The sequence below is a fragment of the Mixophyes fleayi genome, chromosome 1 (genome assembly GCF_038048845.1).
Source record: "Mixophyes fleayi isolate aMixFle1 chromosome 1, aMixFle1.hap1, whole genome shotgun sequence".
NCBI classification, from domain to species: Eukaryota; Metazoa; Chordata; class Amphibia; order Anura; family Limnodynastidae; genus Mixophyes; species Mixophyes fleayi.
The window spans coordinates 286,795,868-286,817,453 of NC_134402.1; the positions used below are offsets into that span (position 1 = coordinate 286,795,868).

Below are 21,586 nucleotides of genomic sequence, written 5' to 3' on the forward strand. Positions count from 1 at the left end.
CGGCAGGTTTGAGCGCCTGAGGAAATTGTAGTGTTATTGATAGTGAGGGAAATTCGAGTTAGGAATATGATAAGTTTATTTGTGGACCCATTGAGCTTTAGTTAGTGTTGGAACATGTATGTGTAGATAGCAGAAAGATAGTTAGTTACAGAAGATAGAGCAGAATGGGAGAAGTCAGGGAAGGAGAGGTAGATTGTCAGCATAGATGCGGTACTAGAGGCTAAATGACCGAAATAGTCCCTGAGAGACACTAAAGGAGCGGTTCTATATGTAGGAACTGAACAGGAATGAACTGTGTAATGAAGGTCAATGAAGGGAGTGCATCAGAACAGTGTATTCAACAGTGTTGAAATTAGCAGAGAGTTTCAGGAGGATAAATATTAAGTAGCAAGACTTACACTTTGCTGTAAGTAGATCATTGATCACTATTGTGAGTTCTGTCTCAGTGGAATGTTGGGGACTGTATTGCAGAAAGTAAAGTATGAAGTGATATGTATGAATGTATATTATTAGAAGGATTCAACTGTGCTCCTAAATAAAAGGTGTAGGTTTTGTACACAATGCTTGGTAAGTAAGTTACCTTATTAAATTGAGTTGGGCATGGGACTGATTGGGCTTCAGTGGTATAAGTACGGGGGTGGCATATGCCAGTATATTGATTACTAAATATGTATGACTTATTTAATAATATAGCACAAATATAAATAATGAGATTAACCCATAGCAATTAAGCAGATATTATAATTCAAATTGTTTGCTGTTTGGGTTAAGCGTTCTTAATGATTGCATGAGTGTTATGGGATTTTATGTGAAATACAGCAAAATTGTAATGTGCTTATGTCCACTGGTTGTGTCAATTTGTGTGTATGTATGCTTACCTAGAGTGCAACATCTATAATATATTGTGTATCTGACAAGCAACAAACTAAAACTGGAATGTGTACTATGGTATTGATAATTGTGTATTAATATTGTTGTTGATTTGTGAGGAGTCACAGTACTCCACAGCGCAACACAGTAGGGAAATCAGAGCATACTTAAAATAGGGACATACAAGGCAGACATAATAAATGCAGATGTGAAAACAATGTGTAGGGAGGGTCCTGCTCATAAAAGATTTTCCAATATAGTTTAAAAAAGGCACAGTTGAGACAACAGGAGCTAGTGTCCTAGTGTGGGTATTGGGACAGTAGTGGTGTGAGTAGTATAGGTGGCAGTAGGGTAGGTTCTAGAAATCGGGTGGGTTTTCAGAGAAAAAATTAAAGAATTAAAGGGTGGCGAGTCTGATTGGGAGTGGTAGAGTTTACTTTAAATGTGGTTATCAGTATAGGAGAAGTCTTATAGCCAAAAGTGAGAGGTGATTATCAGAGGCAAGTTAAGGTGCAAGCCAGAGGCCGATTCAAGAGGGTGTGCGAGTGAGTGTTTTGAGATAGGGTTTAAAAGATAGTGGTGTTTTTGAGAACTTTATAGACGAGGGTGAGTAATTTCATTTGAATTCAGGAGGTTATGAGGAGTCAGTGTAGGGATTTGCGTAGTGATGCAATGGATATGGAGTGACAACAGTGGAAGATCAATCTTGCTACAGCATTTAAGGTGGATTAAAAGAGGGATGCCAGATAGGAAAGGTTGCAATAGTCGATGATGAGAGAATGGGTAAGCATATTGGTTGGATATTAGGGAAGGAAAGGTTGTATACTAGCTATATTTCAAAGGCTGAGATTAGAGGATTGGGAGAGAGACTAGACAGTAAGTAAAACTGAGGGTTGCAGAATTTTGGTTTTGTTGATGATGAGGATGATGACAGTGAGGGAGGTTTGAGAGGAGGTACTGACTCGGAAAGGAGGGAAGATAATATGCTCTGGTTTTGTAACATTGGAACACTCATATGTAGATAGTAGAGACATAATTCATCACACAAGATTGTAGAGAAGGGTAGAGGTCATAATAAGGACCGGTTTTGTCAGCATAGAGGTGGTACTAATGACTGAATGAGCAAATTAGAAAACCCAGAGTAGGGATGTGCATAGAGAAAAAAGGTCAGAGAACAGTGAGTTGTGGGACACCAAAAGATAGTGATTCTGGAGGGGAAGATGTGAAGGGGATGTGCCTGAGGTTGAAAAGCTGAAGGAGTGGCTGGAAAGGTAAGAAGTGAACCAGGACAGAACTGTGTCAAAGGCCAATGTAGTAAAGAGTGTGCAGGAGAAGAGGGAGATCAGCTATGTCAAAAGCAGCAAAGAGGTACAGGAGGATGAGTAAGGAGACGCGTCATTGCTATTGTAAGTACATCGTTGATCACTTTTGTGAGACCCATCTCAGTTATTGTTGGAGATGCTAGTGAGTTGAGAAGAGAGTGAGAGGAGAAAAATTGTGATTAGCAGTTGTACAGTTGGAAGTTGCTCAAGTAGTTTGGAGCCAAGGGGAGGAGAGAAATAGTGAAGTAGTTGGAGACAGAGGCTAGGTCAAGAGATGATTTATTTAGGATTGTTGAGAACAGCGCATCTGTAAAGGATGATAAGGGTTAAGTGAGTGTGCTACTATAGGAAAAGGCAACCATATCAGGACAGAGCAGGATCATTATAGAGAGATGAGTATTTTTAGTGAAGATGACAATTGGGTGGGTTTGAGGGCAGTTAGGTATCATTTAGACTTGGGTGCATGCGGCAAGAGGAGGCTGAAGGAAAGGAGGTTGTGGTAGGCAACAAAGACGTTCAAGCTGGAGAAACTGGAAATGGAGCAGAAACTGTAGGAGAAAATGACAATTGAGTGTCCATCATAGTTGGTTGCAAGTGAAGTCAACTGGGAGAGACCAAAAGAGTTAGTAAGAAAAATAAGTTTTACACTGACAGAGACAGTGGGCTTGTCAATGGGCATACTGAAATCACCTACTATCAGATTATTTATTTTAAAGGATAGGAAATAAGTGAGCAATACCATAACGTTGTTAAGGAATTGAGAAATTGGACCTAGAGGGCAATAAATAATACAAAGTTGGTGCCAAGACAATAGGCAGATGGTGTGAACTTCAAAGGAAGAGAGGAGAGTGGAGGTTATGGGTCTGTGACTGGAAAAATTTAGTGTAGAGAAAGTAGGATGTTTAATCCACCACCTTTACTGTCTCAAGGTCTGAGAGTTTTGTAATGCTGTCCATAACGATGAAGGATAAATGTGTAGTGGAGTGTTTTTGTGCATTTGTTAGAGGCAAAGCAAAGTATGGTCATTGACTATCAGAGTAGAAGAGTACCCCAAATGAACATGTTCACAGTGTTGCCATCACTTACAAAGCATATAATATCATAACTGCCTTCTTTTTATACATGACTTCCTGGGAGATGTGTTTTGAGAAGAAGGGGTAAGTGTGACTTATAGATACTGCCTGTTTCATTATGTACACAATATTTCACTGCTCACTGAGGGGATAATGGCTTGATGATGCTATTAGTGCCATTGTAGCATGACCAGCCCACGTTGTAGGCTGGCATACACCCTTGAGAATCCAGAAGCCTCCCCCAAATTCTAGAGTCTCTGAGGAATTCTGCAAGAGTAACCAATTGTGCATAATATATCTTATTAAAACATTTTAGTTTCCGGAAAGACCAAATGCAGCAGTTTTATCCATAAGCTTTTATCACAGGCTCATGAAACTTTGTTCTTTCACAAAGCCCTGATGATGTTATGTATTATAAAAGGATAGTTAAATAGTGTGTGCTCTATTGATTTTTTTGAAGTATAATTGCTTTTAGCCTTGAAAAGGACTTGTGTGGGCATTGGGTTGTAAGTTCAGGTTAATCATTTCTTTCTAGAAGGCATTGTCTGTTTTTAGATATATGTTTTAGAATGGGCTAAATATAGTACAGCAAATTTAAGATTTTTATATATATTCTCTCCTGTTTTCAGGTGGTATGATAAAACTGCTGTTTTTCTGGCTTATCTCTAAACCTTTTGTCGGCATCTGAAGTTTTGTGTGTGCTGCTAAATGGCTATATGTTATCCTTTTTACTGCTAAGGAGGCTATAAAACATTGGAAAGGTGTCTGCGGTTGAGCTACTGAATTAATACACTGCAAGGGCACATCAGGCAATCACAGTACACAAAAATAAACAGTTACTCCTAAGTGTTTACTGAATTTCTTGCAACAGCAGTACACATTCTAAGCTAAAAATCACCAAAGTGCTGCCATTGCAAGGGGTGGATTTATTGACAAAACAGAAGACCAATTGAAACATCCCTTGTAATTACTAAATTACTTTATGGCAATCACATAAGATCATGATGATAGACATTATCAACATTTTGAGTTATCTTTTGGGGGCTCAATCAATGTTGCAATATTCATATACCTAATTATTTATGTACCTACTTTTACACAGAATTGTGCATATAGACAAGTGTAAATCATCATTCCATTGATTAAAGGCTACGTAAACATTAATATACATCAAAAGTTTTGTTTAACTGAGCTGAATAAGATACATGAAAAAATTGGAATTATTCTACTGAATATATATATCCACCGTGTTATCTTTCATTCCTCTGTAGTAGGTTGCTATGTTAGGATCTACTGTATGACACAGTGATTTTTAATGATTCCTGTTGATTTAAAATTGATTCACTAAAGAATCTATATTGATATGGTTAAAAACAATTAAAGTTGCTAGAGTGCTCCAGAAATATGAAAACACACACAACCAAAAAGGCAGGATCCTTTGGAATACATCTGATACCTCCAACAAAGTAGGTGTAGCAATAAAGTTGCCCAGTTATCACCAAAGGAAGAGTATATTGCCTGGATTCAGTGTTTCTTGATTAGTCTGAATGACCATATCATGAAGAAGCCAGGCAATGTGGTCAGTCGATGACCAAAGACACATGAGGACTACAGTTATTTGCTGACCAACTTTTCAGACCTGGCCAAACAAAATCCATTCGTTACAAATCACATTTTGATTATTAACAAAAAGTTGTTTTTTCCTATCTTTTAACATCTTTGTATAAATACTTTTTGAGTGGTTGTTTTATGGTTGTTTCATGACTAACAAATTGTAGCATAGGTTTAAAATGGTAATATTTAAAATAAATTTGGTTTGAACACTCCAGTTGGAATTGTAACCAATCTACAGGTAATTGTAAAATTAACAAAATGATAGTTCTTATCTCTGTCATCATCTGTTAAACAGTGAAAGAAATTCATCTTCATATACAGAACATTGTGGTTTATTAAGTCAAATTGAAATATCAGAATAATTGAAATATCAGAATAATGGAAATTGAAATGTTCTAAGTACCATTTTCTTGAAGGTTGCCTGCTATTGGAGTCCTCCTTTAAATGTCATTCACATCCTTAGCATGGAGTAAAGTATACTTTCTGGGTTTTTTTTTCTGTATTTATCAACAGTAAAAGTCAAGATATAGCCAAAATTCTGATTTAGGCCTGGTGCACATGAACATTAGCTAATTTGGTCTCCCCTCTCTTTATTTGACAGCTGAAAAGAAGGGAGACTAAATTTTATATAGAGATCATTGAGGTGAACATGGCTGTCTTTGCAAGTCAGATAATTAAGCAGAGATGAAGAAAGGGAAATAAATTCAACTTACCCGTGACCTTGTTCCGTCATCTGCTTTTAAAAAGAAACACGACAAAGAACAGAGTTACCCAAAGTCAATATGTTCCTATCTTATTTTTGAAACAGCACCAGTCTACAGAGCAGTCAGTATTGCTTGGAATATTAGGACAATAAGTACATGTGTCTTCTTGAGAAGCACTGCAATTGTGCATCCCACTTAAAGAATATTCTACTACAATGATAAATTATGTGATTTTATGAGATTGTAGAACTATGAGATTGTGTCTGTAACAGTATCTAGATTTTAAATGACAAACTAGATCTTATTTGAGATATCATTTGGGAAGAATATTAGATATATGTGTACTAAAAATGCTTTAATAAATTGATAGCGCAGGAGAAATAATAGGTGCTCAGTACAAAAGACATAAAATTTCCACAATTTGGCCTTAACATATCAATTTTTTTTTAACCATAACGTTAGTGCCCTTTGAGGCCTTATCTACAGTGAATGCCTTTGATAATAACAGGGATCACAGCAGAAAGTAGCAATAAGCTCAGCTCTTTATCTAGAATTTTTCAAACGTCCTAATAATTTCCAGGGAACCTAAAGCAATAATAGCTTCCCTCTCCCCAATGTGCCTCGGGGTAAAAATCCAATGTTCAGGCAAGTTTGATCTGACAACCTACAGCACAGAGGCCAAGCTCCTGTTGTTAGATAACTGGGTTTAATGATCACAGCAAGCCAGACTGAAATTTTATTGGTGTGCTGCTATGTGACCGTGACAGTGTTGACACTAAATCAAATTCAATTAGCAAGATTGTGCTAATGAGTTATATGCTGCTTTGCTGTTCAGTACAGTGTTTTGTAGGCACTAGAAAAAACCTTGGGCTTCCACTAATGGCGAAAGTAACCCTTTAGCTTCCTCATTTCTGCAGGATCCCACTACTGTAAGAGGTTAAATGATAACCCTTCTTTGATAAAAAAAAATGTCAATAGTTGGTTTTTTTTTTATTATTATTTTCATGAGAAGAGAATTAATGCTTTACCAGCTAATCCCTTTACCAATGAAACAGTCGGGAGGGGCCTGAGATAAAACCAGAAATTATAGAAGAAGCTGTTTCTTTGTCCTTGAGTGCTCTTGGAATAAAAACTGTTGCAAAGCATTTTAACACATACATCGCCAAAGGGGCTGCTCTCGCAGTCGGTCCAGACAACGGCAACAGAAAAACAGCAGTGAATATAATGTGCAATTATTATCAGGTTATCAGTGTTTATAGATGTTTATGGATTAGGTTGAGTTCACGAGGCCTATTTTTCTTATTGCTTGTCCCTGCAGTAGCTAAAGCAACAATTAAAAGGAAGAGAAGGTTTGTTTTGTCAATAACAAAGGATTAAGGCAGTAATACATGAGATCAAAGTTCACACATGAACTTTCTCACCTATTACTCTGCTACTATTATTAAGTATTCATGCACTTCTTCCCACACATGATACTCAGTGAAGAAAGGAAGTGGTTTGAATTGTGTTAAGCTGTCTATCACTCATCTTAAATAACTCACTACTGAAAGAATAAAGCCTCAGGAGATACACACAAAACATTCCACAATGGGAAAAGTCCATTTTTATACAGTATGTTTCTTAATAAGACATCTATCTCACATTTTCTTTCCGTGACATGCCTTACCTTACCTATGCAAATCATTGCGCTGCATATTGAGGAATATATTTTTACTGTGAGCAGAAATAATCTTCTTGTACCTTCTACTGTCTTACAAAATGCTCAAAATTGTTCATCCTTAGCTACTTAGAGATAAATAATTATTATCAATTGTGTTTAAAAATAATAAATGTTGTTTGATTTTACTTGCATTTGAGATAGCAATTCAGTACCTAAACTTCTGCTCTTTATATTACCAGTATTAGTTATATTTTACACCTTTTCCCTGCATCATGCAGTAGACTACTTCAGTGTTGTGATTTTTGCATTATCCTGTTCAGCGTTCTTAATATTTTTGTTGCTGTTCACATTAAAATATCAAAATATAAAATGTATTGTATGGTGATATATGCAGGCATATTTTAAAGAGCAGCTAAATGTAAACTATAAGTTGCCTTATACAAAATAAAAGTACCACAATTTTTAATATAACACATAAGATGTTTGACGTTGTATTTACTCTTAGTTCAATCTATCATACTTTGGCTAGGTACACACTGAAGAATTTTCTGACCGACCTGTTATCTCAAACGATTGTACCAATGACTGAAGGTCCGATCAGTCTGGCGATTCATGCGTACACACTGACACGATTTACCTTCAGATCTGTGCTCTTCATCTGGTCCTTCATCTGGTTCTCTAGTCTTCAGAGAATGACAGAACAATATTCATTCATTCATTATTGTTACATTGTCACACTGATTAAAGTGCCTTGCTATAGCTATCCACATGTACTAACAAACTTCGTTAGCTTCTGTTACTCTGAAACAAAACAATTTGTCTCAGAACGAACAAATGAATTATTTCTTCTACAACAATCTCTACATTTATTCACCGGGACATTCGTCGCTAGCATTGGCTGAAAAGAACATGACTCTGCAAACTCTATGGAGATTGTGAGCATGAGTGCATACACACTACATGATCGGTCGGTGATTTTTCGGAAAATATTAAACCGTACGACCAACCAAATGAAACGATGATCGGCACGACTTTAGACCATCGTGTCAGTATACACACTCACATGATCAAACGGTCAGATGTCAGCTGATTGGAGGTTTTTTGTGCAATCATTGGGCCAGTGTGTACCTATCCTTTGTTGTTAGTAATTTCAGACTGAGAGATGCTAAATTGTTCTCAAGTAGATTAAAGTTCCCTACACATGGACAGATGTTGTTGCTCAAAAAGTGGATGATCAAAAAGATTTCATCTAGTCACTCAGAGCTCCAGCTAAGCAACCAGATCTCAGGGGAAGTGAGTTTAAATTTTCACCAGTCCTGATTAACATCTGATTAATCTCAACCTTACCTCCAGCTAAGCAACCAGTTCTCAGAGGAAGTGAGTTTAAATTTTCACCAGTCCTGATTAACATCTGATCAATCTCAACCTGATAAAAAAAAATAGAAATAGCTTTAATTAAATTATAATTGTTTACTTTTGTTTTTTCAAAGACTTCCAGTAAAACAGTAACATGGTGATCTCATGCAATTACAATGTAAAAATATGTCTGTGTATTTGTTGCAACAGACAAGTTATATACTCATACATTTCACAGAAAGATAAGTAGAAGTATCACCTATTTAATATATTTAATTACTTAATATTTTCTGCCTGATTGGTGAAATCTATAGCTTTTAAAATATCGGTCTTAGATTCAGTCCATGAAATGTTTAATTCTAGAACCTTGTTATCTGTAGCATTTTGAAATGGCTGTAGTGTTTGTTGCTGGGGACCGGTTGAGCTTTCCTTACCACTGTCCCCTTTTCTTTATCCCAAATGCACCCTCTAATGGCAGTAGAAGGGGCTTTTGCTGCTGCCACCACTAGGCTCCTTCACTGGCACCTAGGACTTCTTTCTTTTGGTTAACTCTCGCTGCTAGGGTACCACCTTACCTGGGCTGGTACACCTGACCTCTTGCCTTTAGATCAGGGTTGTTGTGGATGGTTCCCCCTGGCCTATCACACTGGCCAGAGCTACAAGGTAGCGGGCAGAGCGTTGGTACTGGAATGCTGGATCTCAGCCTCAGATCAGAAGGATGACAGATTGTTGGTCTAATCAGTGGTCACAGGAATTAAAGCAGGTAAGTAGGCATCAAAAGAGGTTCCTTAAGCAGTGATGTTTATTACCTCAGGAAGCCCTAAAAATGTACACACTAGTTTGAGGTACTAGTGATATATAGAAAGTACAGATGGTATAATAATAATACATGGGCAAACAGTGTGCTTTTTATCCAGATTTACAAAGATACCGTGGCAGGAGGTACTCCAGCCTCCTGCCCTCTAACCAATCCAGGTGCTTTATGCAGCCTGCCTGTAACTCACCCTGGAGGAGTTTAACACTTTTTTTTATATTGCTGCTAGTGGCGCCACCACGTCTGAGGTTTCTTAGTGAATGTTTACCATCACATTATAAGGTCTTTAACCTTGCTTTGAACGCAATTTCACTTGCAAAATTCACATTCATCTGTGATCACTTGCACTTTCAGGCTCAACAGAACCATTTGGTCACTCAGGTATAATTAGTATGAGGTTACCTGTCTCCAAACAGTTGCAAAACCCAAACATGACATACTGTTTCTGAAGTCAATACATTTTCACACATACCAATATAAAAAGATAAGTACATTTGCAATGCTATACAGCGGTGCACTGCACTCCTAATTAAAATAAATATCTACAATCAGTTATTTCTACAAGATCCAGCCACAAATAAGTTATTTATTATATTAGTGGAACTGAAAGCGCAAGTACCACTGCGCATACTGACTCACAAATCCACATATATAGAGCTCCTGGCCATTATTGCTCATTATTGCTTCATTATTGCTCAAAGTATTACTCAGATACCTGGCGATTTTTTATTGACTAATAAGCCATAATAGGTTTTCTATCTCTGCGATAAACAGCAATAGAAAATTATTGTTATTGCTGCTTTTTATTGAAAAAGGTCAATTGGGTACATAACATGCAAATGTAGGAGTAAAACATGCAAATATAGGAGTAATTAAATAAAAACCGGTACTAGCTACTCTTGCTTTGCATTGATCATCAGAAATGCAATGCATATCGTATATAAAAGTAATTATATTAGACAACATATGTTTATTTTATGGTCTTTTACATAAAGTAGAATAATGTAAGAATCAGATTGCAGTCAGCTACCCCACTACATATTCTGTAACTGTTAAAACAGTATTACAGTATTTATGCTTTTGACTCAAATTTCACTTAAACCTTTTCCCAGTACAATCCAATCAATTTGTATTTCCATCTATTATTGATGATCCCATGTGTAGATAAAGAGAAAAGTAAGTTCGTTCAGACAGTCTGTCAAGTTACATAACTACTGCAGCGTAATGGTGGATATTTTATACTTCATTTCCATCAGAGATATAGCCCTAGGGAAGCTGAGATATAATTACTAAGTAGATACACATACCCTGACAAACACATATGCCCACAAATAAGTGTACATTGATATAAACACAAAAAAATAGTAGCTGCTGTTAAATTAACACCTGACCTGCATCCCTATTGCCCTGTCTAATATGGTGGCAGAAAAAGCAAGTATGAATTCATATGTCATTATAAATTACTGTTTTATTCAATAATACATTTAAAAAACGTAGTTGTTTTATTTGTAGTATTATAGTATTATAATATTTATAGCTTATTACACAATTTATTTATGTATTTGTTGCTCTGCTTGTCATTTTCCTTTGTTCCTTCACTAAATTTTGCTGCTAGCCTCTTCATAATGCTATTAAAGGCACAGAACAATAGCAATAGCAGACAATACTAGGGGACCACATGACATAGAGGGCCATGTGCCTATCAATGAATTCAGGGCGGTCACATAGGTTAAAAGCATTGTGTGCATAGTCCAGGAAAATATAATAAAGTACAATAACGTTACAATAACATAGCATGGTTTGATCAGCATATTGTGGTGTTGGGACTCAGTAACCCCTTGAATTTTTTCCGGTGATGCTCAGTAATTTACAGCTATACCCTTGTGTGATATTTAAACAGCCCAAATTGCTGTTATAATTCATAACTTTTCTATATTGTATAGATTGGGTGGGTGATCAGTTGCTACCATAATGCCTTGTCTCAGGTTCTGGTATTGTATGACTAGTTATCTCTGTTGCAGTAATTGACAATTACAAATTACTGTGATCTGCACTGTGATCGTTGCTGGGAAAGAGACAACAATCAAACCCTCCAATTCACTAAAGGTCAACGAAATTTTAATTCCAGATAACAAAAACAAGAAACAATGTAAACACGGACACACTATACAGGTTTTACATTATTTACCAACAGATCTGTGTTCTTCATCTGTCATAACCATCTGCTGAAAAGATCATGACTCTGTTAACTCTATGGAGACCCTGATCGTGGGTGCATACACACTGCAGGATTGGAACGACATCGTTCCATAGCTGAACGAGATTTTCAAGTCAGTTTGAAAATCTCAATCAACAATTTCATGTGCTTTGGGACGACAATTGTTCATCATTTCAGTGTACACACTAATGCGATATAGTGTCGAACGGTCGTTTATTGTCTGATTGACCCGATAATCGACTGAAAACACTATAGTGTGTAACTAGCCTAAGGATCGGGACATTGATTTAGTAAGTGCAAAACACAAAATTTCATATGCCTCAGCCATGCTGTTGTTTATGTACTTGTATGTTTAAGATAATTTCACAAATAGAAACACTGACATTCATCTGTAGAATTTACTAGTATAATCATGGATTCATAATCATGAATTCGTTGTCTCTTCATTGATTATTCAGTCATTATGGCCATAAACACCCCCAACCATGACAAGCCTACCATCAGGCTTTATTGGAAAGCATTGTTTTATTTTCTCCAAACTTAACTTGTTTCATATATACCAAAGTTCCTCTTTCCCATTTCCTGTCCACTAAATATTTTCTATTAGCCTACTGGATCATCCAGGTGATCTTTGGCAAAATTTAAACAGGTGGCAGTGTTCTCTATAAACGCAGCAGCTTCCTTGGCATCCTTCAACACTTTCGCTTTTTCTTTAGGGTAGGTGCATATGAACACTGACATGAAACACAGCAGGAGGGGGTTGTAGATCCTCTGCTGCTATCTTGTAACTTTAAAGTTAATTGTATATATTACAGTTGGAGTGATTTTAGTTGGATGAGGACTATTAAGAAAGTATTACATTTTCTTTGTTTGTCACCTGGCCAAGGATTGATGGAGGTGAAAGATTTTAAAAATGTTTTTTGGTTCATGTACACAAACCTAAACCTAAAGGCTAGACCAGTATGTTTCAAGTCCATGTGGAAACCATGCACCAATAGTCGCACTGCGGATCAGTGTTGAGGATCCCTGGACTAGATCATGTGTTTTTTCACTCATTTTTTTCCAGTAAATACAGTGAACATTGGAAAAAATGTGTTTAATACAAATGTGAACAACTCAACTTTTTTGTGTGCTATTTCTTTAATAGGATTATTAGGCTATGACAATCAGATTTATTTGAAATCAAATGAAGACTGTATATTCAATTATTATTTATTTCATAGAACTAATACAATGAAAAATTGAGGATTCATAAGCAAAGTAATATCAACCTTTATAATAATGTAAGTTAGCCAGAATTAACTTCATATAAAAACTTTCTTTATTTTTATTACTGATACCTTTATATTTGCTTTTTCCATAGGTGATACAAACCACAGGCTACAAAGGTGGATACAGCAAGCATTTAATAATTACACTAGTTTACTTTGATTACATTATCAATGCAGAAAAGACATAAAATCATGTTGTAGAATTAAAAATATTACTGCAACTTTTAAATATTTGTCCATGCAATGCTGTTAAAAGTAGATGGATACCCCTGGCTGAATATCATTCTTTCTCACTATCAGCCGGGAGGCTTGGCAGTTGCATGGTCCACCTGGTGGAAGAAGGTGTTACATGAGTAGATATGAGAACCATGTGATGCTCTCTTAGGCCAGGTACACACCATTACTGACATGCATCCTGGCCAATAGCATTAATTGGTGCAATTCATCCGAGGATATCCAACCCCTAGTAAAGGAACCAAGCCTTTAAACTTTGTTGACTTCAAAAATCTAAATTGACTGTATCTCTGTCACATTAGTCAAGAATGCATTGTGCATGACATTCTTATCAATGTTAATTTTTCTATTTTTTTCTAGTTGACTTTTGCTATTTACTGTAATTGTTTCTGTACATCATGATACCATGTTCTATTCCAAATACACTTCTTTATCACCTACTTTATTTTCTGCATGGATTCCATTAGGTAAACAAGAATTGACATTTTGTAATTACCTATTCATTGTTCTATGTTAAGTTAATTTGCTCTTCTCTTGATGGTATTTAAGGAGCTATTATTTTCCCGTTAGTCTTTACAAATCGTCAATTAAAAGTTCAGCTTGATGAGGTGTAGAAATGTCTGGAGTTATAAGTGACTTCTCACTATTAATTGCAAAATGAAAGCGAAAGATATTGTACAATAATGTCGCAAGAGTCATTTTTAATTTAGCATATTTTAATACATGCATTTTGCAAAATGCATATTCAATCACTGATGAACTTTTGAACAATCCTCTAAATTGTAAATAAATAAATAGATTAAAGTGCCTCATATTAAGATTAAAAAATGGGATTATCACTGTTTTACAGCTAAGACTCGCTTGGTGGTGATCTGATGTCATATTATGATCTATACCTCAAGTTTTTGAGTAATGTTCTTGTCAAGAAGGTAAAAAAGGAAAAACATAACAATTAGTATCATTAGAAGACTTATTATAGTACTATATTGCACATTTAACATATATTTCACAGTCAGGCTGCAATCTACATACTTAGATCTATCTATGGTTTGGAGACATTATTTATTTTTCAGACTTGCCGGTAAATGAATGGCCATGCAGCTTGTACTTAATGCACAATCTTTTCAGAACATTTCCATTACCTAGGAGACTGCAAGACATCCTATGTGCTTTTTATCCATTCTATCCTTTCCCTGTCTGGAAGGATGTATAAGAAAGAAACTTCACCCACCTCCACTGCAACTTTTTTTAAACATGCCAAAATGTCAGTTTTTTGGCAGAGGAATAGAGAATAATATAGAATACTAGATAGGTATAGTTTAAATAAAAAGTGTTTTCAGTACTATGCTGGCTCAGCAATATGCTGACTAGTGGCTGAATATATTATTGTCCAATCATGACTTTACCTTCCCTTTAAAGGTTTGTTTTACTTATGCAATTTTTTTAAATGAATATCCTTCCCCAATCTCTACATAAATTATGTGGGTCCCACACCTGAGATCATCTTCCCCTGTGATATTGCTGTCCCTGATAAAAACCATCATAAAATAATTCCTGAGCAGGCTGCAACAGAGCCTCTGTCACGCAGTTTTTGCCCACCAAAATTTAAAGTTCAAGCAAAAATGTTATTGCACTGAGACCTTGTAATGTAATTGCATTGGTGGTCTGAAGCGGTGGGAGGACAAGGTAAGAGATGGAGCAGTGGGGGGTTCTGCTGCAGTGTATGTGGGAAATGGGACCTCCATCTGATTTCATCAGGGGATTCCAACAATGCAAAGGAAAAAGTTATGGAGTGGGACCACCAATTCACTTTAGATGGATCATAGGAGTAGAGTATTATTATTATTATTATTATTATTATTTTTTAAATGGGCAAAAATGGAATTATTCTTTAATATGTCCCCAAACATATGTCTCAAATGGGATCATTCTAACTTTAAATAGTAATCAGTGACATACAATATATATATATATATATATATATATATATATATATATAAAACAAGGATACTCTGCACTCTCCTAACATAATAATTAATGCTGTACTAACTACTTTTCTATATTAAAAACAGGGAATGTTAGTTCCACATATTGCAATATATGTTAAGCTGACCAACTCGTTCCAAACTCATGGACAATCCTAACATGATCAAATGTTTTTTTAAAATAGGCCAAAGGCTTACCTGCACACACACAGCTTTTAAAGACAAGTCCTTCCCAAGCACTAGCAGCCATGGGAGACCTGGGACTCACTTGACACAATTTGGAATTAATTAATGCAAAGAATGGGGTGCAAGAGAGGTGGGACTTACAGTGTGTAAACCAAAAAAAGTCATAAATCCTCTCCACTCCCATGTACATATATATATATATATATATATATATATATATATATATATATAAATATATATACAGGGTGATTCAAAAGTCGCAGTACACCCTTTTATTTCAAAAACTCTACAGGAATTGGGCCGATTGGCCGATTTCAAGATGGCGCCCATGTTTGGTACATACCGTAAAAGATAGACCACGTCACCCATACCTTACTGGAGTATTCAGGTTTCCCAATTACCTGTAGAGTTTTTGAAATAAAAGGGTGTACTGCAACTTTTGAATCACTCTGTATATATATATTGGATTGGAATAATTTATATTTACTTAATTATTAAACATAGAACTATGATATATAAACTGACTGCTAATGATAATAGAGTAATTTGTAATCATGCAATATATAGCATAATAAATTAGTGCAATATGTAATTATAAAATATATAGTATATAGCACAATGAACTCAAATGTAAGATCACCAACAAAGGTCATCAGGGGCATTAAAGTTGACCTGTTCTTGCAATAGCACAAATGCTTCAGAGAAATGTATAACACAGTATGAATGTACTTTAATGCAAGGTGTTAAAATGGTACTTTTCTGTCCTATACTTTTTCCTCCGTTACAAAAAAAGTGATTTTAGTTATGAAACCACACAAATGAAAGAAAGGAAGCCACAGAAAGCATAAAAGCAGTGAATACACTTTGCCCACCTCAAATAATATTTGAGCTTCCTCCTCTGTTATCCACTGTTATTTTGGGTAACATGAACATCAGGCCAAAGGACCTAGTCTTTTTTATTCTCTGACACCAGCCTCTTTTCTTCCCTGTGCAGTATACGCTTATGAAAAACGGCTGTCATTCTAAGGGGTTGGAAGTCTGTGCAATGGTATGATCTACAAAGCACAGAAGAAAAGTAGAGTAAAAGGGCTAAATAGTGTGCAGCTTTCTTTTTAAAAAAGCCAGTCTTCAAAGGCACACCAAAAATCAAAGATATTTTATATGTGCTCTCCTGCTTAGCATCATTTATTAAAGGTACAGTGAGACTACTCAGTCTTATAAGGGTTTTGGAAATAATTTTAACATTTATTTTAATAATTTTCCACTTTTTTGTGTGCAATGTGCATGCCAAATGTACATCTAAAAATGTACATTCAAAAGGCACGGCTGTAATATATGGTACAAAAATATTGTCAGTAAGAGGTTGACTGTGTTACAAGTGCCCCTCATCTTTTTTGAGAATTCCACAAGATCTAGGACAGAGAGGTCTTAGAATATCTTCTGTTCCATAATATTCTGTTGACTTTCTTGACATTTGAAAAACATTAATTCAAGACTTGATTTTAAAAGACAAGACAAAAACAAAAATGGATTTTAGAGTCAGCACATAAAAAATATTTTGAAGAAGAACAATTTGATTAATTTTGTTTGTACGTGTCCTGTTGCCAAGTATAATTTGAATGCATGTTTACAAATTGTGAGATGCTGACTTTCTACAAGACCTCGTAGGGACTAAATTTAAAGGTTGTCACACATGATAAAATAATCTCTGCAGCTCTGTTAATTAGTTGATTTTATTTTGCTGAGATAACATCTAAACACTCTAGTGAAAGGACTGCGTAATAACACATCAATCTGGTTCTTCGGCATGAACACAGAACAGTCAGCAATTTGGCCACATGTGTTCAGGAGCAGCACCAAATAACCAGACTGGAATTAAAATATAGGCTCCTGCAGTTCCAGTTCAAACAGTGACATGACAATGGGAATGATAACTTCTTTGATTTTCTGCAAAACCATTGCATAGGATTTTGATGAGCCCACAGTAGGAACATTATTTGGTCAGTTTTGTCTATGCATGTTGACAAACCAATATCGCGCCCTGCATGGACATTTTAAGTTCTGTTTGGCTTTGTTAATTTGACAAACTAAAAACCGTTTTTGAATCTTTTTAATCATAATAACTGACAAGTATCAAAGAAAATATCAACACACATAAATACATATGAGCATTCTGCAGTGAAAATACTAAGAGAAAGGATTTTGTCAAAATAAGAGGAACACATTTATAAATCATGGTGGGGTGGGACAGCTTTTACCGTGCCATGAATTTCAGTGCAATGCATTACCGAGTCTATCAGAGGTGAAAGGGTTACACGTCATCCTTGAAGGCATTATTTATTATGGCATTTCACTTTTGTTAACAACTCCACATATTGAAGTATGCATCCCCCCAAATCCATCTTCTGCATTTTACTTTGGTGAGAGTGCTCTGTGCTTAAAATATATATGAAGCCTGTACAGTTCTCGTCACTTCAGTTTCACTATCTAGTTCCTGTTAACAGCAGGCATAATAAATTATTAAGGAAGTACTCTGATGTTTTATTTGAAATTTTTTTCTTAATTTCTCCTATGAAAAGGCAATGAAAAAACATTGCACTAGTTGGAAAGAAATTGTAACCCAAAGGATTGGATTTCTATTTTTTTATATATTGCATTTCACCCTATCTGTTTGGGTTACAGTGGCTAAATTGTTAACAAGTGTTTTCATATTAGTTTCCGACCAACATATATTTTGTCCAATTTCATTTGGACATTTATTGATAATGCCTACATACAAACAGAATAAAAATGTGATGCTGGGGATTACATCCAGAAAGAGAGGAGTGATATTATGCAGTTATTCAGTGATGAAAAAGGGGCATTCATGACTAATTCTGATGAGAGACATTTTAAAGTAAATATGAGCAAAGCTTCAGCAAAATTTTGTGCAAATAGAATATCACGTGGGAACAAGCTATTTCGCGGAGCTGCAAACTTCCGTCAAAACTTTCTTTGAGTTCCACTTTTGCTTCCGCCAGACCATGGAATGCCATTACGCACTATGGGACTGATGCTGAGTTGAACTCACACCAATTTGCTTAGCGTAAATTGCCATAATTGAGGGCAGGGACAAATACATTCTGATGATGATGATTGACAACACAAGCTAGTGAAACTATTTTAAGACTAATAGTGAATGTGTTTTTGGTTATCAAAACAAATGCTAACAATCATCTCTTGTGTTTATGGCCTGGTTGTGTGTATGTGAAAGTGGGTGTATGTTTGCCTTACATAAACCTGGAGCATATGCCTCAGGTACAGAGCTGAATGTATCTTAAGATGCCTATGACTTTGCATGGGGGCATAAATACACTATTTTTACGGGTGTCTGTCTTAAGCATGATTATGCCCAACATGCGTCCAGCACAGCATCAGGCCTACTGTATTTGTATATTTGCATGTTACAGAATTTATAGTCTATGAATAGATCTGGTATAACACTGTTCAATTGTTTCTACTCTGTTGTTTGGCTGGGGTAGGACTTGGAAGACTTATGGCCAAAATATACTAATCAGAATTTTTGGCCACAATTTTTTAAACTTAGTATTATTTATTAACAAGACACAATAAAATCATTTTCCTTTCAATCTGGCATTTTTGCTTCAGACGCTATTGGTTATGTTTAATCCCTTTATGTTTTGTGTGAATGATACTCATGTTTATTGCACCATGGGAGTATGACAGCATTTCTTGAGAGCCTATTTGTGTGCTAGTGAGTGCATACTTGTGTGCCTATATGTATGCAAGTGTCAACATCTTTGCTTGAAATGATGAAATCTTTATTGCATTATTGGCTGCAAATGTTGAGAAATTGGGTATTGTCATATTTTCTGATATGGAGTTTAGACTTAAGTCTAGCTTAAAAAAATATACAACATTCACAAACTCATACAGCACTCAGCCTCTGAAAAATGTGAGAATGAATTAACTTTTAGGCATATAAATAGAAAAATCTTGCATATAGTCCAAAATCAGACATGGAGAATTTTGGCTTATAGTTTAAGCAAAATATGCCCAGGCACGTTCCAATGTGGTTTTTGATAGGACTTTTCAGTATCTCTCATTTTTGATTAGAGAGGTGGAATGGGGTGGGGGGCATACTATGTTGAGTTGGAAGTAGCCACAGATCTGTTGCCACTGCTTTCCAACTAGTGAAAGATCATCATAATCAGCATGGACCATTTTATTTTTTTTAATAAGTAAATAAATTAATAAATAAAATAAATATAAACACACCCAACCCCAACAAAAAAAAGCATAACCAGCCCTAGTGCTGCCAGCCTAGGCTGGTACTGGCAAACTCAGGGGTAGATAAAGCGTGATGTACCAACAAAATTACCAGTAACAGCACAATGCTATACCAGCCAGGGATGGTGACAATATAGCAGGGAAACCATCAGAGTGTGGTCCCCCTGCCATAGGAACAACCAGCCTTAGGCCAGACAGCATGGGGCTGGATTTCCTAGGATGACCAACTCTGCAAACAAAATGCAGACCCACTATCTAGGGTTAGACAGCTCTGTGCTGAATAGTACTAGGGCTATTCCCACACCCCTGAAGTGGTGGATTTTGTAAAAAATGTATTTAAAAAAGCATTTTATGCCAGGCACACTACATGTCTCAGCATGCCCAGGCCACCATGAAGTGGTTGGGCATGCTGGCGCTTGAGGAACTACAAGCATGAGCATACTGATGGCTGCCTGGGCATCCATGGATTTGTACATCAAGATTAACATTGTAGCAGTCCCAAACTTGATCTTGTACCCCATTTACACTGCCTAAAAGTCCCGGGTTTTCGCCGGGGCGAGCCCCAACAACCTCGGTCTAGGTTCAATGCGAATGTGTCCCCCTGCATCTACCCGGGTTGGCTGACCCGGGAATTAGACCCGGGTCTTTTGAAGGGTTATTCCCGAGTCCGACCCGTGTAGCCGCCAATGTGAACAGTGAGACCCGGGTCTCACCAAACACCATTGAAGGATTAAAAAACAAACAAACAAACAAAACATCACTACAGCCAATCAGAGCTCCTCTTGTGATGTTGCCAGGGAGACCCAGGCAGACCCGTGGTATTAGTGGATAATAAATGAGGGATGTTTTGGGGAATTATTATTTCAATTATAATATCTTACTTTGTACTATTCAGAGTCCCATGTACCATAATACAATTCAGATTAACTGATACTAGGGTGACTTTCACACTATTTTAATTTTTTCTGGTTATTCTGCATCCACTGCAGGGGCGCACGGAGGATTGTCGGGGGTGGGGGGGGGGTTTCTCCCCACTGACCCAAAAAACAAAAAAAAAAACAAAAAAAAACCGAGAGAGATCCGTTTCGCCAGCGCTGTCCTATACAGCAGCCGCGGCGCTGTCTAAGAAGCGTCTGCGGCAGTGCTTTATGCAATACAGCACCGCCGCGGACGCTTCTTTGACAGCGCCGCGGCTGCTGTATAGGACAGTGGCCACTTAGTTAGCGCAGGGGGGGGTTTCTAGAGACTCAGAAACCCCCCCTGCGTGCGCCACTGCACTGGACACTGGCACAACTGGATTTGCATATAAAAAGCTATACACAATGGTGGCTACAATTTCCTTTCCTTGACCAGTATTCATGAGAATGCCACCTTACTTGCAGTTTACCAAGCGTCACATAGCTGCAGGCTGATGGTAAGCGGGAATGAATCCCGGTAGCTAGAGGCAGGAGTGCAATTCAAAAGCATAACTAGAGATGTAGTTAGAACCAGATTGGGTAGTCGCACGTGCCAACTGGCATTAGAGCAAGTAGGATTGTGATACGAAGCCAAAGTCGGTGCACAGGAGTTCAAGCAGACAGAGATTCAGGAACGCCAAATTAAGGTACAAGGCACAATAATCTGGAAGTTTGTGCAATTGACATATATAGTCCCTGAACTAGGCATGCTCCAAGTAAATTCATCATGTACATGTTCTCCTGAATAAAATCTGAGATAAACAGATGCCACTGATGCTTGCCAGAAAGCATCAAGCTCCCTAAACCCACAACACCTGTGATTAGCTAGATATGTGGTCATTGTATTATTTAAGAATACATTTTAAAACATTGTTATATTGATAATAAAATTAATGCATAGAACATGGTTTACCTATCTATAGAAATACTGCATTCACCTAAGTATCTTTATGAAAACAGATATATGTGACATAAACCCTTTATACAGCAGATATCAGTTTTATTATTTCTTTGACCTGTCATAATAACCAGA

General features: G+C 36.6%; 1 protein-coding gene across 1 annotated transcript in view; it reads left to right on the forward strand.

Annotated features, from left to right (window-relative positions):
• The window catches only part of RORB (RAR related orphan receptor B), a 184,876-nt gene that overhangs the window by 99,889 nt on the left and 63,401 nt on the right, over positions 1 to 21,586 (forward strand). The gene's annotated exons all lie outside the window — the stretch shown is intronic.